Source organism: Equus quagga, chromosome 17 (assembly GCF_021613505.1).
Source record: "Equus quagga isolate Etosha38 chromosome 17, UCLA_HA_Equagga_1.0, whole genome shotgun sequence".
Taxonomy (NCBI): Eukaryota; Metazoa; Chordata; class Mammalia; order Perissodactyla; family Equidae; genus Equus; species Equus quagga.
In genome coordinates, this window is record NC_060283.1 from 17,303,468 (window position 1) to 17,310,599 (window position 7,132).

Below are 7,132 nucleotides of genomic sequence, written 5' to 3' on the forward strand. Positions count from 1 at the left end.
TTGTTATTCTCAGGAGAAATTATTCCGTATGTGAAAAACATTAACCAATTCTTACAAAATCAGTATAAAAAGTCAACTGTTTCTGTATCTTAATAGCAAGCAATCGAAGAATTAAGAAAAAATCTCAATTAACAATAGGATAAAATGCATAAAATATTTAGGAATAAATTCAACAAGAGAAGTCAAGACTTGATTCTAAGATTTGAAAGCTACAAAACATTGCTGAGAGATATTAGAGAAGATTTTAAACACATGGAGAGAGAAACCACATTAACGAACTGGAAGACTCTGCTCTTACGTAATTATCCATGAGAACTGAGTAGTTATGTCCATACAAATCTTTCATTCTGGTATTTATAGCAGCTTTATTCATTATAGCTAAATATTGCTAACAATCCAAATGTCTGTTAACAGGTGAATGAACAAAGTGTGGTATATCCATGCAATGGAATATTACTCAGCAATAAAAAAGAACAAGCTAGTGATTTATGTAACAATATGGATGTTTCTCAAAACATTATTTTGATTGAAAAAGACAGACGAAAAAGAGCATATACTGTATTATCCTTGTTTTGTGAAACTCTACAAAAGCAAGTCTTCTAATTGGACATGCACAGTTGATCAACAGTTCCTTGCCATTGGAGGTAAGAGAGAGTAGTTTCTTTGAAAGAGAACTAGAGATTTTGGGGGCTATAGAAATTTTCTATGTTTTGATTGTGGTAGTAATGGCCCTGGAGTACATATTTGTCAAAACTTGTTAAATTATACACTTAAAATGACCAGCTTATTGTATCATAATTGTTCCTCATTAATATTTCTTAGGAAAAAAGATTGTTATTCTGTAAGATACAACTTTCTTTAATATATTGCATTAATTAATATAACTTCTAAATAATATTTTTTCATGGAAAGACTTCCTTCCTGAAAGAAAAGTTCACATTAACAAATACATGTTAAATTAATTTAAAATAATGCTATTAAAATTTTTATGTCAAATTCAATTGCAGCCCTATAGGTATTCTAAGTATCAATACTTTTTTGATTTAATGCCAATTTTTATTTGTAATAAAGTCAGTAGGTCACTTTGGGTATCCATGGAGTATATGTTCATCAGTATGAGGCCACTTTCCAGAAATGCGTGCTTTTAAATATAGTATTGCATATGACTTCAAGGAGTGGTAGACCTACAGAGGATAAAGGACATGATAGAGACTTTCTGATTGTAATTATTGGTTGTTTTTCTTTTCAACTGATTGCCTGCAAATACAGACATTGATGAGGTTTTTTAAGGTACTTTTTTGCCCTTAATATACAATTTCCTAGAAGAGAATACTGGTCCGCAAAACTTAATCTCTTCATATTTCTTACATATATATTTCTTTTTTTTTTTTGAGGAAGATTAGCCCTCAGCTAACTGCTGCTAATCTTCCTCTTTTTGCTGAGGAAGACTGGCCCAGAGCTAACATCCGTGCCCATCTTCCTCTACTTTATATGTGGGAGGCCTACCACAGCATGGCGTGCCAAATGGTGCCATGTCCGCACCCGGGATCCGAACCAGCGAACTCCAGGCCGTGGAAGCACGACGTGCCCACTTTACCGCTGCACTACCAGGCTGGCCCCCTATATTTCTTATATAAGTATTTTGTATATGAAGCAGGAATGCATTATATATTTTTTTTAAAAAAAAGCAGAGAAAGTTTTAGGTATCTAGAATATTCTAGGTCTTCTAAAATAATCATCTTGTAGCCTAACCCAAAATTAGAATATCACCTCATCCTCACTCCTACCACCTGCACCATCAGCTTTTAGTTTAGGGATTTAGGAAATGTGCATTTAGGAAGAAAAAATTTAATTTTTTTTTAGAATAAAGAATAAAGGATAATTCTTGGGGCTGGCCCAGTGGTGTAGTGGTTAAGTTTGCAAGCTACACTTGGGAAGCCCAGGGGTCTCAGGCTCAGATCCTGTGAATGGACCTATGCACCACTAATCAAGTCATGCTAAGATGGTGTCCTACATACAAAACAGAGGAAGATTGTCGTAGGTGTTAGCTCAGTGACAATCTTCCTCAAACAAAAAGAGGAAGATTGGCAACAGATGTTAGCTCAGGGCCAATCTTCCTCACAAAAAAAAAAAAAGAAGAAGAAGAAGAAAGGATAATTCTTATTTAGACATATATGTAAGAATATGTTGAAACATTGCTGCCAGAATTCTCATAATTCATTTTAAGGTGAAGGTAAAATTGTCAATCAGGAGACGCTTGCTAGATTGGAGGAATTCAAGATATGGACAGTAGAGGTCATTTCAAGTAAACCATTGAAGAAGTGGTACTTTGTTTTCTTTGATGACATTCTCATAGTCCAAGGAAGTCAAGGAATAGAATTGTTTTTACTTAGGTCTTGCTCTATTACCTTCAAGTCTACTGAGGTTTGGGTTTTATTGTGGCTTTTGTGTGGGTGTTTTTTTTCTTTTTGACAACTAAGCCCAAACAATATGTTCTGAAAAGCTTTCTTTGCTGAAGTCCCAAGCAGGCATCACTGTCAATTTTATTGCATTTGTTTTCGAATTATATATTCTGGGTTTTTTTCTCTATACTTGCCCCACATTTCCTTCCATTCATTGTAACATTCAGGAAATTTAATGCCTTAAGGACTCATTAAGTTCTTGAGAGTTTCTGAAATCCCTCAGGAAATACAGAGGAAATTTTAATAACATATCTGTTATATCCTTTTGATCAGAAGGTTAGCTCCAGGGACTCTATTCGCATTAGAACTAAGGTAAATACCTCACTGAGATTTTGATCTAAACTCATCTTCTGACATGATTACTTTTTGATCGTCTTGCTCTTGCTTTCACATCATGGAGACTGTGCCTTTGGTTCTCTTATAGTAAAACAGAAGTTTGAACTTCAATTCTGTTACCTGCAACTACTATCACTTACCTAATTTACTATTGTAAATGGCAGACAAATTTAATTTTTTCCATTTGTTTTTGTTTTAGTTTTAGGAGGAATATAGAGAAATAACTCATGGAAGTGGGTGATCATGAGTTTCCTAAATGAGCTAAGGTGTTGAATATTTTTTTCTTCCACTGGTAAGTGAAATTCACTTATTCAAATATCCCGTTTACATACATCCTGTAAATCAGTTAAAAATACAAAAAATGGGAAGAAAAAAATCATGTTCAGATTTTAATCTGATAAACACTTCCAATTACAGGAGTAGGAGGAATTTGTAATGTGCCATTTACCCTCATCCCTTATTCTACACTTCAATCTCTTTTTCTACATTAACATCCAAATTGTCATCCAACTTCTACTGAAACAATGAAAAGTCAATGTTTTAATTCAATTGGAATATTCTTTCCTAAAGGATGAATTGTAATCTTCCATAACATCAATTTCCCACAAGGATTGCTCACCTGTCACTGTAGATATTCTAAATCTAACATAGTTATCTTATTATTTCAATAATCTTGCAGTGTTTTTCCTTTCTCAGTTTTACCTAGTGTACTCACGAAAGAGTGTCTCCCAAATGAAAGGATGATGAAGCCACTAAAATCGTCATCCTTTATTCTGTAAAGATAAAGTTATAGTATGAGAACTCAAAATATTTATTTTTATCTTTTATGTAAATGTGAAGATAAATTTTTAGACAAATTGTAGGAATAATCAGCAAGTGTGCATTGATTAAGTGGAGAAGACGTTGAATATTCTAAGAAACATGTTTCAACTTCAAATAAAAACCCATAACATTGTGAAGAAGTATACGTATTTTTATAGGTTTGCTTAATTTTATAGATTTGCTTTGCTTTTTCTCAGAAAAAGTATAAAGACTGTTTTCTGAGTCTCTTGAGTAAGGTATTTCTACTGTGTATCAAAGGACAATTATAAATTGCTGTTCACCATGTTTCTTATTCTAGCTCAGAGGCCCTCTCCCCTCATTCCCAGGGGACACTTTTCTCAGAAGTGAAAGCCTCTGGCTAATTTCTAAGGATGACTACAGACATTTTGCATGTTAGGACCTTGCCTTTCATCATATCCAAGTTAAAAAAATGTGGAGAATGAACTAAGCATAAAAGCATAAATGGAATATCTCAGGCTTAAATGCCACAGTACAGTTTATTCTTATATCTTGATATATTTAACATTAGATATTATTATTAAATCCAAAGTGAGAAATTTAAAAGAGGATTCCAAACGTACCACAGGTTAAATTTTCAAGTTAGTTATTATGCTTTATAAACTGGACTTTTCTTTACAGATTTTAGAATGAAATTCATTTAATGTTTTTTCTTTACACTAAGACCAGCATTTTGAATGCATCCTGAGGCTAAGACCTTAATATTTTTGTTTTTCATGCATGGAATTTCATTATGGAACAGGTAAGTAAACAGTGTTTGCAGAGACTAGACACTTTCCTAGTTAAAATTTTCTATTTTACAGATAAAACAACCAGATCAGAGAAGTAAATAACTCAAGTTGCACAGCTAGTTAGAGATTCCAAATAGACTTGATAGTGTAGCATGATTATTCTCAATTTATTCCAATCTCATCGTTAACTGGCACCAAGAAAAACAAACACATGGGTGATGGTAATTTTATGTTGATTACTGAATTTATCCTTTTGGGACTGAAGGATAAAATGAAAGTCGTCTTTTTCATGCTGTTCCTGCTGATCTATACCATTTCCTTGGTGGGGAATCTAGGAACCCTTTTTTTCACCCAAATCAGTCCCAAACTCCAAACACCCATCTATCATTTTCTTAGCTGTCTATTTGTTAATGCCTGTTATTCTTCAGTCTTTGCACCCAAAATGCTGCTGAACTTTTTTGCTGAACAGGAGATAATCTCATTTTCTGTATGCATTGTGAAATATTTTTTATTCACTTCACTCCTTACCACTGAGGGCTTCTTGTTGGCAGCAATGGCTTGTGACCACTATATGGCCACTGCGGACCCTTTAATTTATACAGTGTCTATGACTAAAATAGTCTGTGTTGTCTGGTCACTGGATCATGTGTAGGAGGTTTAATGAACTTTTTGGAACACAGAAATTTTTTGGTAAAATTGTCTTTCTGTGGGCCAATGTCATCAGTCACTTCTTCTGTGACCTTCTCTCGTTGTTGAAGCTGTCATGTTCTGACACCTCCACGAATTAATTGTTGCTTTTAATCTTCAGTAGCATTATTGCGTCGATCACTTTCTTGACTGTGATGATCTCTTATGTCTTCATCTTTGCTACTATCCCGAGGATCTGCTCAGCAGCAGGTAGACACAAAGCCTTCTTCACATGTGCTTCACAACCAATGGCTGTGACTTTATTCTATGGTTCTGTAAGCTTTAGTTACATTCAACCAAGATCCCAATATTCCTTACAACAAGAAAAGGTGGTATCTGTGCTTTATACCCTGCTGATTCCTATGTGAAACCCATTAATTTATAGCCTAAGGAATAAGGAAGTGAAGGATGCTGTGAAAATAGCTTGTAGAAACTAACTATAGTCCTTGTTAATTTCACACCGTATGTGCCCTGAAACAGTATACAAACAAGTGCTTTGAATAATGATGTCTATATGAATTTATTAAATCTTTGAGCCTAAAGGAATCTTAGAGTTTATTTAATTGGAACCCTCTGTTTTACAGTGGAAGAGAAAGGTCTAGAAGAATACAATGTCATAGTACATATGGCTAGTTATTTTGTAAACTAAACTAAAAACCATGCTAAGATCTAGGTTGGTTACCTCTAGAAAATTGTTGACATTTTCATTTCTATATATGGGTAGAAATGAATATATACATATAGATACATAGACACACAAACACACGCACAGATAGCTACAAGCATAAAATTCATAAATAATAAAATATCTCCTAACTTGGTCTCTCCATTGAGCATAAAAATAGTTAAATATGTTTAAGGCAAAAAGTATTGATATTTGAATTATCCACTAAAATTGGCAGATGCATGTTTCTGAAATTAACCTAGATTATTTATAATCAGATAGTCTTCAAAATAACTGTAAATACTCAAAAATAGTCCTAAAGAGAACTCAGTTCTAGATTATCTTTCCACACACAGTGGTTATTCTAAGCCATTTCCTTATTCCTGGACTCAATTTCCATTACTACACATGAAATTGAAAGGATGGAATGCCACAATTTTATTACCACTTCACATGGAAGTGCCATTAATACTCAGGGAAAAGTTACCCTGAAGAATTTTACTTCATGTTTAGAAAGGATGCCTCCAAGACAATTAGGGAATCATTAATAATCAGACTCATTTCCCTCTTTCCTTTAAGAATCTTTCAACATCTTCTTTAGACATTAAATAAAAAATTCCGTGAAGGTATTCTAGGTAGAAGAAAACCTATGCAATGTAATCTAGGTGGGAAAACATGTGAAACCAATTATTTTCCCTTTGGTTCAAATTCTGTGTACAGATGCATAATAATTGAATCAGGCCCATGAATACTGATTGTTTCTTTGTGATCTCTTTTCCGTAAATTACTATAAACTGTCCTAGCTGGAAAATAAAATCAATATTCTAGAGAATATCTTCATTTACAAATAAAATTATATTAAATTTTGGAGTTTGTTTTAAATATGGGGATAACTAGAGGAAATTAGGCTAAGCAGCATAATAAGAAAGCAGAAGACTCCATAAGTATTAATTCATGGTTTTACATAGCAGGCTGGACTAAACTTTTATTTTTCCCTCTCAGTGACGCTGAAATGATGTAAATGAATGGCTCGAATATCTGTGAAGAGAGGAAATTGGAATGTGAAAAAAGTGAAAGTGGCAAGTCGAAATGCTTATTATATTAGAAATGCATACAAAGAAATTCATATGAAAGCTTACTTTTCAAAATGAAAGAATAATAACAACCCCACTACCACCAACACCAAGAACAGCATATAAAATTCGTATGACCTTTCATGATTTTCCAAGATCATTTAATGTATTATTTGAAGGCTACCGACATGCGACATTTATATGTTAGGCATTCATGTGTGAAAGCTTTCATTTTCAGAATAAAATTAAAAATAAAATAAAGGTAATAAGTAAACTTAGTTTTATATAGTCCTTTACCATTTTTAAGAGCATTCAATATCTTATATCTTAGAGTATGAA

The 7,132-nt window shown here is 33.3% G+C and overlaps 1 pseudogene; it reads left to right on the plus strand.

Moving 5' to 3' along the window:
- The first annotated feature begins 4,922 nt into the window (after window positions 1–4,922).
- On the plus strand, window positions 4,923–5,424 carry LOC124229134 (olfactory receptor 1052-like; annotated as a pseudogene).
- Window positions 5,425–7,132: the final 1,708 nt, after the last annotated feature.